Source organism: Leopardus geoffroyi, chromosome X (genome assembly GCF_018350155.1).
Source record: "Leopardus geoffroyi isolate Oge1 chromosome X, O.geoffroyi_Oge1_pat1.0, whole genome shotgun sequence".
Taxonomy (NCBI): Eukaryota; Metazoa; Chordata; class Mammalia; order Carnivora; family Felidae; genus Leopardus; species Leopardus geoffroyi.
The window spans coordinates 10,706,353-10,728,294 of NC_059343.1; the positions used below are offsets into that span (position 1 = coordinate 10,706,353).

At 45.8% G+C, this 21,942-nt stretch overlaps 2 long non-coding RNA genes across 2 annotated transcripts in view; one reads left to right on the forward strand and one right to left on the reverse strand.

Moving 5' to 3' along the window:
• Window positions 1–21,942, reverse strand: part of LOC123594840 — a 33,457-nt gene that overhangs the window by 7,563 nt on the left and 3,952 nt on the right. Inside the window, exon 2 of the long non-coding RNA XR_006710903.1 lies at window positions 16,331–16,445. This is a non-coding gene — a long non-coding RNA (uncharacterized LOC123594840). The remainder of the gene's footprint in view (window positions 1–16,330; window positions 16,446–21,942) is intronic.
• Window positions 1,856–13,402, forward strand: LOC123594839. The gene is made up of 4 exons (XR_006710902.1): window positions 1,856–2,542; window positions 6,129–6,503; window positions 12,575–12,796; window positions 13,205–13,402. It is a non-coding gene; the product is annotated as an uncharacterized LOC123594839 (long non-coding RNA).

Here is a 21,942-nt window from a genome sequence, read left to right on the forward strand (position 1 = left end):
TCTCCGATGGCCCCCTTGGACCTGGCTCCCTCCTTGGAGAATTATCACATCCTAGTCAGAAGGGCGGGTGGTGATAGGGTGCTGATGGGTGGCACTCTGCCCCAGAAAAATACATGCAGCTGAGGGGTGTGACCCAGTGATTCAGCTAAGAATGGGCTTTGAGGTCAAGTGGACTGGGCTCGAATCCTGCCCTGGCTTCACCGAAGCCGCAGGGACGAGAATCTGTTCAAGCAGCCTTCCTCCTCTGCAGAACGGGACAGGAATCCGGCCTCCCTTATGTTTTTTTAAGTAGGCTCAGCATGGGGCTTGAACTCAGACCCCAAGGTCAAGAGTGGTGTGCTCCACCAGCCGGGCCAGCCAGGCGCGCCTGGAATCGGGCCTCTCTTAGAAGAATTGTTTTGAGGACTCAAGGGGTGAATGCACTCAAAGAGCATAGTGCAAGGCCGTGCTTCCAGAAAGGGCTTCATAAACAGGAACTACAGCTACCACGTGGGGAGGGCGGCCCCGGGAGGACTGAGTGTGGCTGACCAGTACCTCGTCTTCACTCCTTATGCTTGGCTTCTTCAGAAAGCATTGTTTATCGAGGCCCCTGGGTGGCTCAGTCGGTTGAGCGTCCAACTTCGGCTCAGGGCAGAATCTCGCGGTTGGTGAGTTCGAGCCCTATGTCGGGCTCTGCGCTGACGGCTCACGGCCTGGAGCCTGCTTCCGATTCTGTGTCTCCCTCTCTCTCTCCCCCTCCCCCACTGGCACGCATGTGCGTGCGCTTTCTCTCTCAAAAATAAACTTTTTTTAAAAAAAGAAAGGTACTGTTTATTGGGTCCTTTGAGTTTGTGCGTGGCCCAAGAACACCTTCCAACTGGACAGCGACTTCCAAGCTTTTACTGTGTATAGTGGCTTTTGTCAAAGCCACTGGCTGCACAGACCCATTCTCCCACCCCCATCCTTGGGCAGATGCCTGGCAGTTGTCTCCCTTGCTGTTCCTACATCTTCCTTATGATCACGGACTGTTCTCAATCTGGCCTTTTCTGATTTCCTTTTCCTTCCTTATTCCTCCGCCTCCTCTCTCTCTCTCTCTCTCTCTCTCTCTCTCTCTCTCTCTCTATATATATATATATATATATATATATATATATATATAAAATCATTTTTTTTTTTTTTTGGCTTCCATTTCCTGCTCTGATTCCCACCAGCCCCAGGCTGACGACACACATCGTGTGGCAGTCTTCCTATCTGATGCCACTCTCCGTGCCGACCCAGCTGCAGAGAGAGCTGGGGCATCCTTCCCAGGCTCTTGCGAGAGCCAGAGCCAGAAGGTAGCATTTCCTTGAGTGGACTCTTCCCAGTCTTGCTTTCCAGGAGGGTGAGGCCGAGTAATGTCGTGTGCCCGTCGGTCCCTAGGAGCAGCGGAGCGCGCTCTCTGTGAACATCTCCTCTGAGGAGCCAGTGTGCAAAGCCCTGGCGGCCCGGCCACCAATTTCAAGGTCGTTCCCGTTACTGACTCCAGCACAGCGAGCGGACTGACCCCTCTGTGTGATGAGTTCATGAGTGCCTCGGAGTCTCCCTCTGCCACTGGCCTGCCGAACAGGGACTTCCCGCCCTAGGAGCCTCTCAGGCTGTTTGTGTCTGAGTGTGACTGAAAACCATTTAGTAACATCAGCTGGGGATGCTTGTGAAAAGACAAGTTCCTGGGGTGCCTGGGTGGCTCAGTTGGTTAAGTGTCTGACTCTTGCTTTCAGCTCAGGTCACGATGTCGCGGTTCACAGGATCGAGCCCCGCGTCGGCTTCTGTGCTGACGGTGCGGAGCCTGCTTGGGGTTCTTTCTCCCTCTCTCTGCCTCTCCCCTGCTTGCATACGCTCTCGCTCTCTCTCTCAAAATAAATAAATAAACTTTAAAGAAAAGAAAAAAGACAGGCTCCTGACCTCTTGACTCAGAAGTTATCTGTCAGGGAATGTGGATTGTAACAAGTTTGGGGGACCACTGCCACCGAGAGTGTGGACCTGAACCCACATGGGCTCCACTTGGGAGCTTGTTAGAAACGCAAATTCACAGCCCTGTCCAGAACCCCCGCATCAGCCCCTCTGGAGGTAGGGCGCGAGGCTCTGCGTGATTCTCAAACCCCACGCCTGCTGGGCCGGGTAAAAGCAGTGTGTTCGTTTCTTCTTGCTGCTGTGACCAATCACCACAAGCTTAGTGGCTTAAGACAACGCAAATGTATTCTCCTACAGTTCTGGGGGCCAGAAACCTGCAATCAGTTTCCCTGGGATAAAGTCAAGGAGTCAGCAGGGTTGTGGTCCTTCCAGAGGCTCCAGGAGCATCGGTTTCTTTGCCTGTTTTCAACTTCTCGTGGCTGCCTGTGTTTCTTGCCTGGGGGCGCCTTCCTCTGCTTCTGCTGCCGCATCTGTCTCCTTCTCTGAGTCTGCCTCCTCTGCCTCCCTCTTACAAGGACGCTGGTGATGACACTGAACCCACCAGGATAATCCAGGATAATCTCCCGTCTCAAGATCCTCGACCTGATCACATCTGCAGAGTCCTTTTTGCCATGTAAGGTACCATTCCCAGCTCCCTGGGATGGGACATGGGCAGATTTGGAGTGGGGGAGGGCATTCTTCAGCCTTCCACAGGCAGTCCAAAAAGGTCCTTGTCGATATGTAACTGCGCTACGCAAAAGCCAATGGACCAGTGTTTGTCAAGGGTCTTGACTATGCCCATCATAGTAATGTAGGCAGCTCCAAAGGTGAGTGAGGGGAATCTCTGAGAGTCCCTTTGTTTTGTTTTTGTTGTTGTTTTTAAATTTTTTTTTCATGTTTTGAGAGAGAGACAGAGCGTGAGCAGGGGAGGGGCAGAGAGAGAGGGAGACACAGAATCTGAAGCAGGCTCCAGGTTCCAAGCTGTCAGCACAGAGTTCAAAGCGGGGCTCGAACTCACGAACTGGGAGATCATGACCTGAGCCAAAGTCCGATGCTTAACCGACTGAGCCACCCAGTTGCCCCAACCCCTGACAGTCCCTTTGGATGAGTGCTTCAGTGTACTAAGCACTTCGCATAGATTATCTTGCTGATGTCTCAGGACAATCCTGTGGGCAGTAAGGGTCGTTAGCTCATCCCCAGACCTGCTGACACAGAACGCACATTTTAACAAGAACTACTGTTCCAGACAACCGGCAAATACAAGCAGTACTTTATTGTCATTAATTCTTCTCTATAAGGAAAAAGCACCATCTTAATTCTTATGATTAAAATGTTTTGTTTTGTCCTAAATGTAATAAATCTCGTTATAGAAAAATGGTGACACGAACAGAAAAATATCACCTGTCCTCCCAACACCCTAATGTAACCACTACTTCATTCCTTTCAGAGGCTTTTTCACCGAACCTGGTCTAAACATAGCCGCACCGTCATTATTTCAATGGCTTTATGACAGTAGAATGGTTGATTTCAGCGTTCCCCAATTTTTGTCAATTTTTCACTAATCTGAGCAATTTTGTCTTTGTGCGCATAGCTTTTGCCTAAATGGAAGATTATGTCTTTAGAATAGATTTCCCAAAGTGGAATTACTGAGTCCTTGGTAATAAAAACTCAAAAAAAAAAAAAAAACCACATTTTACGATTTTAGTTGTACGTTGTTTGCGTGTGGGTGGGTGGGTGTAGGCTGGGAGCTTGTTTTGGGAGCACAAAAATCTAACCTTTTCATCTAGATTCTACGACAGAGTGAGAATGTCTCACCTCTGCCTCTTGAACAAATGGGCCTGGGTTCAGCCTGTGGACATGAGTCTAGCTCTAGGAGATGCCTGGTGACATTGCTATGAGGAACCACCCACTCCCAACCTGGGATTCTTATCTTCTAAGACAGTGACCTTGGTCATCAGCATCACCCTTGACAAAGCAGGTCATGGGATGTGCTCACCCCTGCGGTCACTTATGACTATATGGCTGGTTTACAGAAATAGACGGGTGCCAATGTTAACTGTTCTGATGGGTCATGTTAGAAAGTAGCAGTGACTAGGTCACTGTCATTTGATTTCTGTCCATTTTTCACACCAGTCAAAGCAAAAGTGGGACAAAGATTTGGGTGTTTTTTTTTTTTTTCCTGGTGAACTTTTAAAAAAAGTTTTATTTATTTTCGTAATCTCTATACCCAACATAGGGCTTGAACTCACAACCCTGAGATCAAGAGTCACATGCTCTTCCAACTGAGCCAGCCAGGCGCTCTGGTTCCCTTTTTTTTAAGCGTACAATTTCAGTGGTTTTAAATAGCAACTATCAGGACGCCCGGGTGGCTGAGTTGGTTAAGCATCCAACTCTTGATTTCAGCTCAGGGCATGATCTCACAGTTCGTGGGTTCGAACCTGGCGTTAAGCTCTGCGCTGACAGTGCACAGCCTGCCTGGGGTCTCTCTCTCCCTCTCTCTCTGCCCCTCTCCTGCTTGTGCGCTCACTCTCTCTCAAAATAAACAAAAAATTATTTTAAAATTTAAATAGCGACAATCACCACAATCAATTTTATAACATTTTCATCACCTCCAAAAAACCCTAGACCAAATAGCAACCACTTCCAATTGTCCCAAAGCTTCCCCCTCATTCCCACCCCCCAGACAATCACTAATCTGGAGATTAGTCTCTAGAGATTTGACTATTCTGGGTATTTTATATAAGTGGAATCATTCAATACGTGACCTTTTGTGACTGGCTTCTTTCACTTAGCATAGTGGGTTTTATTTTTATTTTTTTTTTATTTTTAAAAAAACTTTTTCTTTTGAGAGAGAGAGGTGGGGGAGGGACAGAGAGAGAGGGAAACACAGAATCCGAAGCAGGCTCTAAGCTCTGAGCTGTCAGCACAGGGGCTCAAACCCACAAACCCACAAAATGAGATCATGACCTGAGCCAAGGTCGGACCCTTAACTGCCTGAGCCACCCGGGCGCCTCCGGCATAGTTTTCAAGGTTCATCCGTGTTGCAGCCTATGTCGGTATTTCGTTCTTTTTATGGCAGGATGATATTCCATCGTATGGATGTAAGGATAGACCATGTTTTGTTATTCGTTCATCTGCTGATAGACATTTAGGTCATTTCCAGTTTGGGACTATTATGAATAAATCTTGCTGTGGACATTTGTGAGTTGGTGTGTGGACACGCTTGCATTTCTCGAGTACCCAGGAGTACTATTGCTGGGTGATATGGTGACTCTGTTTTTCACTTTTTGAGGAACCGTCAGACTGTTTTCCAAAGAGGCTGCACAATCTTGGCATCCCCACCGGCCGTGTATGAAGATTCCATTGTTTTCACATCTTCGCCAACACTTGTCTGTGTTTTTTCTTCTAGCCATCCTTCTGGGTGGAAAGTGGTGTCTCACTGTCATTTTGCTTGCATTTCCCTCACCGTTAATGGTACTGAATGTCTTTCATTGTCTGTTAGCCATTTGTATATCTTCTTTGAAGAAATGTCTTATTCCAACCCTCTGCCCATTTCTTTAATTGGTCTATTTGTCTTATTATTGAGTTGTAAGAATTCTTTGCCTATCCTGGTTCTAGTTCTCTCAACAGATAAATGATTTACGAATATTTCCTCCTACTTTGTGGGTTGTCCTCACTGGTACATCTTTTTTAGTCTACACATGGAAAAAGCTGTAGCAATTAAAATTTTTCTTTTGGTCTTTTTTCAACCATAGTTTTCTGGTGTGTGTGTGTGCACACACACACACACACACACACACACACGCGCGCGCACATGTGCAGGTGCATTAAATCCAAACATTAAGCAGCATTTTAAAATACAGTGCCTGGGGCACCTGTGTGGCTCAATCAGTTGAGCATCTGACTCTTGATTTCGGCTCAGGTCATGATCCCAGGGTCGTGTGATCAAGCCCCGTGTTGGGCTCTGCCCTGAGCCTGAAGCCTGTTTGGGATTCTCTGTCTCCCTCTGCCCCCCCCTCTCCCCCCCCCGGCTTGCATGCATTCTCTCTCTCAAATAAAAATAAAGATTAAAATAAAATAAAATAAAATAAAATAAAAATAAAATAAAATAAGAGTGTCAAAACAGAAGCAGACTCTTTGTTTGCTGATCTGATTCTTCAAGTAAGTAAAACTGAACCAACACCAAAAATGACAGCTTCTTTTCTCTCCTGTGCCCCCAGACTTCCTACCTAAACACAGATGTCCAGAGACAGAGGAGTGGAAGAAGAGGCAATAAATCATCCACATTTGGGCAGGATCATCTTGCAAATAACGACATACCACTCAACCGAGAGGCTAAGTCCGTCAGTTGAGGCTGTGAAATCCACCGCAGAATGTCTTAATTGAAAGAAAAAAAATAATAAACACTTTCAGGAAATGAGCCCCGCGTTGACAGGAAACAGGACTGTTTAATGTGTTGGACAAACGTCCCTTCTGAAGAAAAGTGCTGGTCCTTCCACTACTGACACATCTATGCAGGCTGACTTAAACCAATAGCTGAGCTTCTGGGGAAAAGTGGGGACACTGTCTTCCGAAGGCCCCTGCCACGTAAAGGAGTAAGTATCATGAGACAGATGGATCTGGAAGGTTCTTCCCTTTCTTTCCTGGCTGCCCACATGCTTACCGCCCAACCCTCAAGCTCAATCTTTCCTGCAGCCTCCTCAGACCCCGGCAGCCCCCACGGGTCACCTTGCTCTCTGACCACCCCTGGGGCCTTCTGTCCCTCCCACACAATGTTGCACTTGATTCTCTACTGCCTGAGATCGCTTTCTCTGTTAACATCTTGACTCCCACATCTCCCTGCAAGTTTCTAAAGGCCTGTTGTTCCTTTTTTAATTTTTATTTAAAAAAAAAATTTTTTTTAAGACAGAGAGAGAGTGCAAGCACATGGGGGGGAGGGGCAGAGAGAGTGGGGGGGGGCAGGGGGAGGGGAGAGACAGAGGATCCGAAGCTGGCTCTGCACTGTCAGCACAGAGCCTGATGTGGGGTTCGAACTCATGAACCGCTAGATCATGGCCGGAGCTGAAGTCGGACACTCAACCGCTCAACCAACTGAGCCACCCCGACACTGCTGAGGCCTGTTTTTCCTTATATACAAAGAAGGGATCCTCTCCATGTTTGCTGAAGTGAGGGCAAGTGTGGCCTAGAAGACTGGGAAACCCTGCTGGGCCAGCGCCCCATCTCACAGGCTGTGCTTCGCTGGGGTTCTCAGGGCCACTGGCAAAAGAGGGAGCAGCAGGCCTGGGGGCCGCAGCTGCTGTCAATGCACTATTTGGCTCTTCCTCTCTGCCCCTCCCCTTCCTGTGCCTCTGCTGGCTGTGTCCTTTCATTTCTCATTTTTTCGAGATTTCTATCCTTCCCACTAAATGACAAGAAGAAAAAATGATCGTCGCTGAACTCAAAGAATAGCAAAAGGAAGGAAGCCTCGAATTATTCGTTTGGTTGTTTTTCATCTTTCTTTTCCTTCTTTTTTCTTTTCTTGTTTGCATTTTGTCAAATGTGGCCAAGTGAGTTTTGGGAACTTGCATCTATCTAGAATTGTAGATGGTGGAAGAAACTGTAGACAGATCATGTAGCTCAACACATACCTTTACAATGAAGAAATGGAGGTTCAGAAAGTTACCCCAAATAGCACAGCTAGTGAGTGGCAGGGTCAAGGCTGGAACCTGGGTCTCTCTTTTTTTTTTTTTAATGTTTATTTTGAGAGACAGAGAGAGCAGGGAGGGGCAGAGAGAGAGGAAAACCAAGCAGGCTCCATGCTGTCAGCGCAGAGCCCGATGAGGGGCTCGAACTCACAAACTGTGAGATCGTGACCTGAGCCAAATTCAAGAGTCGGACCCTTAGCCTGGGTCTCTGGACTCCTCCTCCTGTGCTTTTGCCCCTGTCCCTGGGGTGGGCTTCTTATGCATATGATGCCTGGCTCATAAAGGAAGGATGTTTGATAAATGTCATTATTTTTATCACCATTAGCAATGTCTCCAAACCTATATAGGTCTCTGAATTTAGGCTGATTCAGAAATCTAAACATCCAGGAGTGAAATTCAGCATCAGAAAGAAAGAAAGTAACGCAGTGCTCTGACAGCTTTGCGAAAACTCATCATGGCAGAGCTTCCTAAAACTCTACAGTCTCTTATTCTGTAAAAGTGCTGGCTTATTGTTGGCAGATGATTAAACCCCAAATCCAACGCAAAACCAGAACTTAAGAGCTGAACATTCAGAAATGCGTATGGATATCCTGACCCTCTCCTGGCTCAGCCCTGCCACATGTGGCCTTGAGTCAGGCTGTCCAGTGCAATTAAACGTCACGTTCTCTGTCAGACGAGTGGCATCTCCAGAATTAGCAAGCAATGCTGCTGTAGGAAAAGGCTCCATCAAATGTATCCACGTCGTGGAATCAGACAAAATGTATCTGTGTGAGAATCAGCCGATTTTATGGAGGGGAAGGAGGGGAACATCAGGGCCCTGAGAAATTCTCATTATCTTGCTTTGAGAACCTTCCAATGAAAACAGACATTGATAGGGCTTCCTTCCAGCAGAAGCCTTAGGATTAGCTTCTTCTGCTTGCCTAGACAGTGGAAACAGCACTCTCTTATAACCCTTCCTTTTAGCATAAAGATCTTGGTTATATGATGTAGCAGTGATAGAAGGAATAAGAGGAATAAAATGGAACCAAGACACCGAGATAAAAGGCAGAGCACAATTTTTCTGTTTGAGGTTTTCTGAAAAGTATCATGATCTGACGAGATTTTTCCTTCTTTCATCCTCTTGATGGCTGAGGCCCTGATTGTTGCAATCAAAGTCGAGTGGAGTACCCAGTGAATCAGCTCCCAGGATAATGCAACTCTGGGAGAACTGAGCTCAGAGTTTTAGAAGGAAGGTTCATGAGAATCATGTGACATGCTGGCTGTCAGGGAGATGGCCGTGTGGGGACCCTGGGGCCCGCGGCCCAAACAAAGACTTCCGTGACCTCCAGGCTCATGGGTACACTCCAGGAGGGCCCAGTCCCGACCCAGAGCAACATGGCGCCGGGGTGGCACCAGTGTTATTTCAGTCCTGCGCCTTGGGCTCTTGGGGTGCATATCTTGCCGCCCTAGGGAGGGCCATGGGAGAAACCTCAGCGCTTGTGTATCTCTAGGTTAACCGTTTCCGGTGTTGAAAATAAGCAAATCCTGGGGCTTCGGTGGTTTATTGGAATATCAAGGAGCTGGAGGGCATTTGCTCTATAAATCCTCCCTGAGTATCTGGTGGAGGCCCATCTCCGTGTGACAGGCTGGGAGAGTGGGGAGACAGGAACCCAGCCCTCCGGGAATTTACAGTCAGGGGCTGGCTTTGGAAGAAGTACCACCAGGGACTCACCTCATTCAACGGTGGCCTTATGTAAAGAGTGCTTTTGTGTCACCGATGCTGGGACACCTTGGTCCTCACTTCACCCTGCCCCGAGAGCCACAGCTCCTTAGGATCCTGGGATTAATGATCAGAAGGCAGGAACTGCCTGGTCAGAGAACCTTAGGATAGTTTTTGGCCACATGGCATGCACCACGTGAGAGTCAGATGGTATCCCACCCGGCTTATGCCTGATCCCGAGAGAGAAAGTTCAAGAGGGTTTGGCAAATGTCAGTATGTCAGTGTTTGCTCTTGTGTCCCCTCCCATTAATAGGGCCACCCACGTAACACAGGCAGGGGAACCTACTGACTTCCTTTCGTCCTTCCACAGTCCATGCTTGACAGCACTGCGTCCTGGGTGTTAAACAGCCCGGGTTGCTTCCATCTGAACCATCGGGATCTGAGTTCTTACGTGACTGGCTGAAAAGCAGCAGAGTCATTCCAAAGCGATTTATTGAATAAATAGAAGAGCGAGCGAGAGAGCAAGGGAAAGAGGGGGTGAGAGACTGAGAGAGTGAGCGAGAGTGAGAGCGAGAGCCTTTATGCAGATGTCCAGAAAGTCCAGTGCGTTCGGCCTTGAGGTTTAAATAGTTAAATCTGTCATCTCAACCCCAGACACTTCACAGCCGTGGTGCTCAGCCGGGCTGCGCGTGACAATCCCCTGGGGAGCTGACAGAATGTACAGATGCCCAAGTCCTACCACCGACGAATTAAATCCGAGTCTCTGGGGGTGGTTCACAGACATCAGTATTTATTAGCATTTCTACTGCTATAGAATCATCAGACAACTGACGATCACTGAATTAGATGTCTGCGAGAGGATTTAGGAGGACCAGATTTTTAAAATCCCCTGCTCTTCTGAGTATACTCCAATTCCATTTCAACATAAGACCTGGGCATGATTAGTATCAGGCCTCAGTAACCTCAACTCGTTATTATTCTCAACATTTTGCGTTACCAAGAGAATACTGCTTATATGTATGCACAAACACGTTTGAATATATAGTCATGCATCTATGCAGAGAGGTGGGTTCAGCACTATGTTTCTGGCAACAGAGTACATAATGGCTTCATTTTTGTCAGGGATGCATTCACCTCCTTTCCTGACACGGACCCCTGAAAATTCATGCACGCCTTTATTCAGAGAACACGAGCCTGCTGCAGCAGGTGCAAAGGAGACAAGGGCCTGGCCAGTGGGAGGGGGAGAAGAGCCTACTCGTATCCAACGAAACAGCGTTGTATTGGGTGCTGACGGAGGTTCAGGCCAACACGATGGCTTAAGAGAAAGAGCTAGAAGAGACGACTTTCCTGAGATTTGACGGATGAGGAGTAGCTTGCCCGGCAGCTCAGGGTGGGGATGGAATAACAAGATGGGTGTAGGGCAGGCTCAGAGGCAGGAAAGAAAGTCCTAACTGGGCCTCCGTCTTGCCCTCGCCTAGAATATTCCATTAAGAAACACGACAAAACAGGGTGCTATAATCCTGTTTCCTCCTAACACAGGGGGTTCTGGACACTTCTTCACATAGGGAATGAGATAGAAGCCGTGCCCTTTAGGGAATTTCGGTCTCATGGCGGGCTACAAACGGACCTGCATCACCACACTTTCCTTTCTGAATTTTTTTTTTTCCAAAGCAGACTGTTGAATCTGCTCTAACTGAACGCAAGACAAACCCAGTGAGAGGAATGAAAGTGTGTCATATGTAAGTAGCTGAAGCAGCACGCCTGAGACTTCGGTCTGGCAACGACACCCTACGGTTGTATATCACTTTGCCATTTATTAGCGTATTTGATCTTCATAAAAGCTTTGTGAGGTAGACAAGAGGAGACAGGCAATATTATTCCCGCTTTACTTGACTCAACGGGTCAAGTGATTGACCCAGAGTAAGGAAGTAATGAATTGCTCTAGAACCCACGTCTTCCTACTCCTTATTTCATCTTTCTACATATTTCTTTCCTTCTGGCTGAACACCAATTTGTCACAAATATCTCCATGCCACACCATTTAGAAAGCAGAGAAAGCTAGTCCTGGAATAACTCAATTTGAGGAGAATGTCTTAGTCCCCAGTTTAGTATCTTAGCAACCACATATATTTAGTGATGGCTCCTTCTATGCCTGTAAAGCATACCCAATGCGCACTTGTTTCATATGTATTCCTTGAGCTGGACCGTAATTTAACTACAGTTTTGGTCTAAAAACTCTAATAACTCTTTCATACTCAGATTCTTATTTTTCACCTTCTCTGCTATGCATATGATGTATGAAATTCTGACAGTTTCTCATTTTAAAAATTAATTTTCTCGGGGCGCCTGGGTGGCTCAGTCAGTTAAGTGTCCACCTCTTGATTTAGGCTCAGGTCATGATCTCATGGTTCGTGAGATTGAGCCCCACGTCAGGCTCTGCACTGGGTGGCTCTCTAAGGGCGCCTGGGTGGCTCGATTTGTTAAGCGTCTGACTCTTGATTTTGGTTCTGGTCACGATCTCACAATTTGTGAGATCGAGACCCACATCAGCCTCTGCACTGACAGTGCAGAGCCTGCTTGGGATTCTCTCTCCCTCTCTCTCTCTGTCCCCCCCCCCCCACTTGTGCCCTCTCTCTCCATTTCCCGCAAAAATAAATAAAAGAAAATTCTCTCTCTCTCTCTCTCCCCCTCTTCCCCGCTCAAGTGCACGCTCTCTCTCTCTCAAATAAATAAACATTAAAAAAAAAGATGATCTCTTCAAAAAAACAAAAAGACATTTTCTTTAAGAGGATGATGCTAATAAAGGATGTTTTTTTCTTAAAGGTGGTTTATGACTTCAATAAATTTATGGGAATTTATACAGGTACAACCTTTTGGGGAAATAATATGACAATGAGTATCAAAACCCTAAAACACATCCTCTGTTTGACCTGTTAGTTCCACCTCTGGAATCTGTCCCAGGGAAAGCAAATCTAAACTGCAGACCAAAATTTGTGCGTGCAGGTCTTTCTCGATGCCTTATTTAGTGGGTGGGTTGAGTTAAATTTTATACAGTCATAAAAAAGAATATCGTGCTTTCATTAGAATAAATCTTTTAGTGGTAAAATGCTCATTTTACTAGTTACGAGATCAAGTGGAATGTGTGTTTGCATGTTATGAACCCAGCTACGCAAAGCCCCATAGATGAGAGAGAAACACACCAAAATGTCAACAGTAGTTGTGTCTGGGAGGCACCATATTTGTAAATTTCCTTTCTCACGCATGTTTTTCTGTTTTTCTCAAGTTTTCTGCTGTGAGTGTGTGCTATTCTTATGACGGGGAAAAAACGAGCTTTGAAGGACCGTGCTTCTGTGTTGAATGTAGCGTCTACACAGGCATCTACTTTGAACAGCTCTGAGAATATGCTCCAGGGAGTGAAGTGAGGAATAACACAACCATCCTGGCGCTGGCCTCCCTGCTTCTACCCTTGACTCCCTCCAGCTGGTACTCTGCACGGCAACCAGAGGTATGCTCTTAACATGGAAGGACCCATTTCACTCTTTCACTCAATATCCTCTAGTGGTTTCCCATCTCGTTAAGGCAGTGTCTTCAGCAGAGCTGACAAAGCCCTGTGGCATCCACTCCCTCCTCCCCACTGCCTGTGCCCCCCACCTCCATCTACTCCGGCCACACTGGCTTTCTTGCCGTCCCTTCCACAGACCAGGAAAACACCTGCCTCGGGAACGTTCCCTCTCAAAGGTGTTCTCTCAAACACCAGGATGGCTGCCCCCTTCTGCACATCTTCCCCAAATGTCACCTTCTCAGGGAGCCTTCCTAACCATCCAATTCAGATCTATATACCCCACTCTCCTCCTAGGTATCCATCCTACGCTCCTGATCCCTCTTACCGGATTCATTTTTCTTTTATCTGTAGGACACATCATCTTTTAATACACGACGCAGCCCACTTATTCAGCACAGGCTTCAATGTGTAATTGGCAGGCCAAGAGACTGAGCTCTCCCAGCTCATCTGCGCTGTGAAAATGTGGAAATCGCCTTTTGTGCCTGTTTTCCTCTCCCAAAATATATATTTTTTTGGCAGAGAAATGAGCACATTGTCTATATAGCCCTACATTTGTCTACTTGTGTATTTATTACAACTGGCCGTGTAAAGGTACATCATATAGGTCATTGCATATGACTTAGGTCTCTACTAATTCTGTTTGAGTCATTGCCAAATACATTTCCAAAATGGCCCTAACATAAAGACATACTCAATTTCATTGAGATGTGTATTTATATTCTTTTTGGAAGGATACTATATGCACATGGTTCAATAGTCCAAAGATAGAAAAAGGTATACAGTGAAAAATGTCCCTGTCTTCCAGTTCCCCAGTGCCCCTCGCTAGTGGTAACTATTGTTAGCGGTGTCTTATGTATTCTTACAAACATATTGTATCGCTACCAAAGTAAATTCATACATAATATATAGTTCCCTTTTTTACCCCCAAAGCAGCATACTCCACACACTATTCTCTCTACCTTGCTTTTATTAGTAGTTCATCTAGGCGATCATTCTGAATCAGTATGTAAAGATTCTCCTTACGGTTTTGTAGTGGCATGTCATTCCATTGTATGTGTCCAAAATTTTTTATTTATTTTTAAATATTTTATTAAAATTTTTAAATAATGTTTATTTATTTTTGAGAGAGAGAGAGAGAGAGAGAGCGAGCGAGCGCAGGGGAGAGGCAGAGAGAGAGGGAGACACAGAACCCGAAGCAGGTTCTAGGCTCTGAGCCATCAGCACACAGCCCAATGCGAGACTCGAACCCATGAACCGTGAGATCATGACCTGAGCTGAAGTTGGATGCTTAACTGACTGAGCCAGCCAGGCTCCCCTAAAGATTTTATTTTTAAGTAAATTCTACACCCAATGTGGGATTCCAACTTACAACCCAAGATCAAGAGTCACATGCTTGACCAACTGAGACAACTAGGTGCCCCATGCACGTGTCAAAATTACTTAGCCAGTCCTATACCGGTAGATGTCTGGATGTTGGCATTGTTTCCAATCTTTTGGTATCATAGACAATACCTGTATATATAAGTCATTTTGCACATATACAACTGTATCTGTAGAATACATTCCCAGAGGTAATTCAATTTGTCACTTTGTGCATTTATAATATTGCTGCATATCTTATTTTTGTGTATGAGGACACAGGATTTTCAAGATGTCAACCTCTGGGGTGCCTGGCTGGCTCAGTGGGTAGAGCATATGACTCTTGATCTTGGAGTTGTTAGAGCTCTACACTGGGTACAGAAATACTTAAAAAATATATATATTTTACTTAATATATATTACTTTATATACATGACTTATAATACGTGTATATATATACACACACACATATCCTCTGTAAATTAATGTGAGATTTCAACGTCATTCCAACCAAAATATCCATAGTATCAGTTTTTGGAACTTTAAGTCCACTTATGACACACCTTTGCTCTGCATTCACCAATGGCTCCCCATCTTCCTCAGAGAAACAGCCCAAATCTTCATTTTCCCACAAGGCCCTCTTGGATTACTCCCTGTTACTTCTCTGACCTCATTTCCTTCTCTCTCTCATGCGCTTTGCTCCAGGCACACTGGCCTCTGGTCTCAGGGCCTTTGCACAGTGCTTCTGCTTGTCCGCGCACTTTGTTTCCTCACCTCAACCGCCATATTCTCAATGAAGCCTGTCTCGATCCCCTGGTTTCGTACTTTCCCCACTTCCTATCATCCTTCCCTATTTTGTCTCTCTCCATCTCACTTATCACCCTTTGACACTGTAGGTATTTGACTGATTTGTCTTTCTCTCTCATGCAGCTAGAACGTAAGCACCACGTGGGCAGATATTTTCCTATTCTGGTCACTGCTGTATCCCCAGTGCTTAGACCACTGCCTGGTACTTAGGAGTTGCCCAGTCAACACTGATTGGTTTAAATAAGCATGTGGAATAGCCAGAACCCGGGGGGGGGGGGGGATGATTAACAGGTAAGGGGTGGTGATTAGCTTTACTACATAGTAAAATAGGTTATAAAGCAAAACTAATTAAAACAGTTGGGTTTCTGGACCAAGAATAACTTGAGCAGAAGAAGAGAACAGGGTTTAGAAATAGACCCAAATCCATATGAGAATTGGAAACGTGATGACAGTCACGTACGAAATGAAGACAAGAAAAGATGGATTATTCAATAAACGGGTTTGGAATACCTGTCTAGTCACTTGGAGAAAACAAGATGAAAACTCTATGTCTCCTCTTACACCAGGGAACCAAAGATACACAGTAAAACCCTGGGTTGTGAGCAACTTGTTCTGTGAGTGTTCCGCAAGACCAGCAGACATTGCTGATAAATTTTAACTTGATAAGTGAGCGATGTCTTACAATACGAGTGGTAGGTGATGCCGAACGTTACATGATCACAGCTGAGCCAATGGTTCTCGAAATTCGCTTTGATACGCAAGTGCTTTGGATTACAAGCATGTTTCTGGAATGAATTATGCTCGCAAACCAAGGTTTTACTGTATCTGGAAAAAAAATCCAACACTAAAATTTGGGGGGACTAATTTGTAATCATGGGGACAAGCTTTCTATGCAGGACACAAGACTAAGAAGAGATGTAGGAAAAGATTAATAAATTTCACAAAAAACAAAAAAGCTCTTGTAGGGAAAATTGCCACAGAGTTAAAAGACAACACGTACTAGTAAGAACTTTTCAAGATATATGACTTATGACTAATTTCCGAAAGTTGCAAAAAGCTCTTATTAAATCAGTAAGAAAAAGATGAAGAACCTGACAGAAAAATGGGACAGGACATGAATAAGCAGTTCTCAGAACAAGAAATCCCAGTGGCCAATAAATAGTGACAAAAGGCTTACTTTCACTTATACTTTTAAACAGGCAGATTAAAATATCAAGAAAATACATTTTTTTTCATTATCAGATCGGCAACGATCCACCAATTTGTTAACAGCTACACTGGCAAAGAAGAGACATAAGCATTCTCACTTACTGCTGGGAGAGGGCAGTTTCGGGCGATCTCTTTGCAGAGCACTTTGGCAATATCTCTGAAAATTAAAGCTGGACAATGCTCTCTGACCCAGCAGGTCCACATCTAGGAACTTGTACTATGGAGACAAGGAAAAAAGATCAAGGATATACATTGTAGAATTATTTGCATTAAAAAATAAAACCCCGATTGTCCAATCATAAGGAAACACCAGTTAAATAAACCATTCTGCATCCATACAATGGAAATATTCTACAGCCATTTAATAAATTACTTGGGATCTTATATGTGATTATGTGATACAAGATTCAGTAAATGCAAACAACACGTGTAGTATATTTCTATTTGTGATAGAGTGGACACGCGTATATATTATTGTATATGTATAAAAAGGGTTCTGGAAAGATCTATAATGTAGCAGGTAGTGGGAGTTAGGTCTATGTTGGGGAGACAAAACTGTGCCTCTCATTTTGTAGCTCCTTTCTGGTTCTCATTTCTTGCACTGTGCATGTGTCACATGTATTATAACAGTAAAACACACACACATGCACACACGCGCGCGCACGCGCGCGCACACACACACACACACACACACACACACAAAGCTAAATTTCACTCTAAAAATTGTCCTAATTCTAAGGAATGAGGTTCGGGGCGCCTGGGTGGCTCAGTTAAGCATCTGACTTCGGCTCAGGTCGTGATCTTGCGATTCCGTGGGTTTGAGCCCCACATCAGGCTCTGTGCTGACAGTGCAGAGCCTGCTTGGGATTCTGTCTCCCATTCTCTCTCTCAAACAAATAACCTTTCAAAAATATGAAAAAAAAAAGTGTCTAATGACATTCATCTCTACTGAAATGACTTCAACTATGGAAAGTAGTTTACTCCTCATTCATATTATCTTTGTTAGCAATAACAAAAAGACCTTTCCAGAGGCAGGAAGCTGGAATCAAAAGAGAATGTATGAAATAAAGGCCTGATTTAAGTCCATGAGATCAAAGGACATTTTCGTCTCCCAATTAAAGAGACATTCCCCAAAAAAAAAAAAAAAAAAAAGAAAGAAAAGGGGCGCCTGGGTGGCGCAGTCGGTTAAGCGTCCGACTTCAGCCAGGTCACGATCTCGCGGTCCGTGAGTTCGAGCCCCGCATCGGGCTCTGGGCTGATGGCTCAGAGCCTGGAGCCTGTTTCCGATTCTGTGTCTCCCTCTCTCTCTGCCCCTCCCCCATTCATGCTCTGTCTCTCTCTGTCCCAAGAATAAATAAACGTTGAAAAAAAAATTAAAAAAAAAAATAATAAAAAAAAAATAAAGAGACATTCCCACTTTCCAATCCACAGACACGGATGATTGGCCCCAAGCCTACTGTAGCCCGAGAGAGCTCGGTTTGCATTCCCAATCTATAGCTACAAGGTGACCCAGGAAAAGTTATCGAGTCCCTCTCCATCAGTTATGAAGTTGTATATAAAGCAAATCCCCAAAAAACGAATTAAAAGAGATAGAGGTTTTTCTTCCCTCTGACACAAGGTAATTCCAGAGTCGTGCCCTCCGTGGAATTGTGAGATAAGAGATTTGTGTTTAAACTGCTAAGTTAGTTTGTGGCAATGTGTGCCACAGCTGTAGGGAACTAATACAGAGGATGATGGAGCTCGATGGCCCTAGATCAGGCGTCAGCAAACTCTGACCTGGCCCACCAACCAAACCCAGCCCACTGCCTGGCTCTGTAAATAAAAGGCTTTACTGGCACACAGCCACACCCGTTTTTGTCATGTGTTGTCTTTGTGCCTGTCTGCCTCTCGTGCTGCCATGTTGGAGCTGAATAGTTGCAACGCCTAAAATATTCACCATCTGGTTCTTTAGAGAAAAAGTTTGCTGACCCCCGCTCTAGACGATCTCGAGATAACCAGATGACAAAAGCAGTTTACTTGGGTGGTGACTCCTGAAAGCACTGGGGACATGGTAGAGGTGAGATGGGGAAGAAAGGCAGCCAACAGTGTGTGATTGAGCAGGGCATCACTGTGGGTGACTGAGGCTGCATCCTACCAGAAAGTTCTGGGAAGCGGCATAGAACAGGCACCTCAGTCATCTATGTGATATAGGCAAGGGAGCTGGGAATTAATCAACCCCCATCAGTCACTGGTTGTGCACTGCTGATTCCGTAGTTTGGAGAAAGCCCTTGGGAAAAGAGATGTTAATACAGACAGTCGAAAGTCAGCCTTAAGTGGTAAGTCCTGGTGGGTAGAGATGGGGCAAGAACTGAGTCTGCTACAAGTGGGAAAAGGACATGTGTCCGAGTCCAGCTTCTGCCCACGCCCCCGCCCCACTAACCATCCCTCCCCCGAGAAGGAATGACCCATCTAATTGGTGAATTTGGAAGAAGGAGGTGAGCATGCTTGGCTCAGGGTTTCTTGAGTTCTCTTCCAGATTTGTCTGCCCACATAAAGGGTCCACTCTGTTTTGCTCTCCATTATGAGAGAAGCTTATGGCATGGGCACTGCCCCAGAAATAGCAGAGCCCACACTTAGGTTCAAGTCGGTGAGAAAGTCTGTTGGCCCCTGGATTTAAGGCCACATTCTTCGGTCATCAACAATGCTGATTATTTCTATCTCCACTTGTTGGACTCTTGAATTTATTTTTCAGTTGGTCTTAAACTTGGGTAGAAGGAGGGTTGCAATTTATTAGGCTCTTAAACCCCACAGATGATTATTATTTCTATGGACTGTCTTACTTAGGTTCATAACGTAATCTAACACGTTACTGTGAAAATCTCAAACAATGCCCAATTTGTGGTCAGTATATTTGTTTCCTTATATGGAACGGGTCTAAGAACAGAGGACAGAATGTTGTACCAGAAATTTGCTTTCCCAGCTAGTACCCAGAACTGTTTTACTGGAAAGATGACAGGAAAGTGCTGTGTACTGGAAAATGCTCATGATAGATTCATACTCTTCTCCTCATAACTTGGGCAACAATGGACTTTTGTGACCTGAAGAGACACACTATATTCTAGAACAGAAATAACAGATGTGCATGTCTCCATTGCACAGGGAATGCCATTTACCCCAGAGAAAGCGGAAGGAGCCACAGACGACAGAACAGTAGTGCCTTTTATGGGCTCTTTTTAGAAACTTGATTCTTATACCCCTTTGCTTTTCACTTCATGCGTGGTTATAATGAGATTCTCTGCCACTTGTATCTGTTCGGTAACAACTTCTATTTCTACCGCACATTTTTTTTTTTTTAAAAGCTTGAAACATCTCATGAAGCACTCGCAACAGAAAACAGAAAGAAAAATGATACATGCAGGGAAGCAGAAACGTCAAAGTGAGTTATTATAAATGCGACTCCAGTGAGCAGAGGATGTGAGTCAATAATGGGAGGAAACTGCCATGGCCGTCCTCCATCTTGAATAGCCCAGATCCTGACTGGCCTGACCCCGGGGCTTTCTCACAGCCTGGCTGGTGGCTACACGTCTCAAAGAGGATTAGGTGCCGCTGTCAGTAAAGCAAGACTCTAAATCACAGTAGTTCAAGAAGGCAGAACTTTGCTTCCTCGTGTAAAAGTTAGGGCAGGGCAGTCCGGAGCTGGTGTGGCTGTTGTGCTTCCTGCAGTCCTCAAGGGTCCAGGCTCCCTTCCTCTCACTGCTCCCCAATCCCCAGGGTGCGACCTTCCATCTATGGTGTGAGATGATTGGGACTCTAGCCACCACATGGGAATTCTGGGCAGCAGAAGAGGCAAGGGGTGAAGAAGAAAACTGCACCACGGTATGTGCCTGCTGTCTTTTGAAGGAGGTGCCTGACAGCAGCCATGGGACACTTGCATTCACACCCCATCACCCAGGACATAGACACACAGCCACATCTAACTGCAAGGGAGGCTAGGAAACATGGTGTCTCCATAGGTCCAGCTAAAAATCACAGTTCCTATGACTATGGAAGAAGGGACATTGGATATTGGGAGACAACCAACAGTCTCTGCCACAATGAGCTGGAAATGGATCACTGGGGTGTGGTCTCCACGTGCTGTTCCCAAATGCTGGTCTTCAGAAGCAGTGCCAACCCCCCGACAAAGTATTCACTGGGCTCTGCTGAAACGTAGACAGGGGTGCCCGGGTGGCTCAGTTGGTGAGGCGCCAGACTCTTGATTTCGGCCCAGGTCACGATCTTACCATTGTGGGATCTAGCCCTGCATCGGGCTCTGTGATTGGCGTGCAGCCTGCTGGAGATTATCTCTTTCCTTCTCCCTCTGCCCCTTCCCCACTCCCCCACACGTGCGTGTGCACTCTCTCTCAAAATAAATAAGTAAATAAATAAATAAATAAATAAATAAATAAATGATTTCAAAAAGAAATGTAGACAGATTTGTGCAATGTGGTTTAATGCTTATCTTTAAAGTTTATTTATTTTGAGAGAGAGAGAGAAAGAGAGAGAGAGAGAGCACGAGCAGGGTAGGGGCAGAGAGAGAGAGGGAGAGAGAGAATCCCAAGCTGACTATGTGCTGCCAGCACGGAGCCCAACTCGGGGCTCGAATGCACAAACCATGAGATCATGACCTGAGCTGAAATCAAGACTCGGATGCTTAACCGACTGAGCACCCCCCAGGCTCCCCAGTAGTTATTTTTTGAGGGACTCCATAGGAACATCTGTGGGGCTTCCTAAGACCCTGTCCACCTCTGCCACCCTCAGACACATGGGGAACATGCTTTTGTGCCCATGCCTGGCTGCCCGAGACCCATTTGCCACAGACCGAGGGGCCATGATTTTTCTAGGGTCTTACTCCTGCCACAGGATTCCACCCAGGAGGCGAGACACAACCTCTTCTGGGATACCTAGGTCAGGTCCGTATTAATTAGAAAGCTTCTGGCTGCAAGTCAAGTGATTTAAAAATATGGATTGAATCATCTCACGTGACAAGAAGGTTGGAAGCAGACAGCCTACTTCTTTGCCGTTCTCTTGGCTTCCTGCTCTTAGTCATAAAATATTTGCTTGGCACTAAGTATCACATTGTCTCATGACCACATCCAAAGCAGGGAGGAGTGGTCCTTTGCTTACTTTCAAGGAGGAAGAGTCTTTCCAGAACTCTTCTCCTTAATAACTCATTGGGCAGAACTGGGTCACATGGCACCCCTAAACCACCCGCTGGCAAAGGGCGGGATCACCATGGCTGGATTAGAACAATGACGATTCACTCCTTGGAGCTCAACACATTGTCACCCAATATCTGAACAGCATCAGGGTTGAGGACAACCGTTGGTGTCTGTCACAGCTTCTTTCTGTCCTCTCTTGCCTCTGGCTTTTCTGGGGGAAGGGTTACAAAACCCAAAATGTATCTGCTTGTGTAACTGCCCCTCTGGCAACTGCCCCTCCTGGGACAGGAGACTGGGGAATGGCTGAGAGAGGGTGACGACACATTGTTGAAACTGATCTCCTGTTCTCCAAAGTCTATGCTATTTGCACATAGGAGTTCCACTTATCCCTCCCGAGCGTGAGGCTGTTGGAACCCAAGAGCCCAAAGGTGACTCTTATTTTCTCTATTTCCGGATCTCATCTCTTCCCAGAGTTAATGAATGGCTGAGCAGGGGTAGGGTTACAGAGGAGAATCCTTTCTTTCGCATTCACCGGTA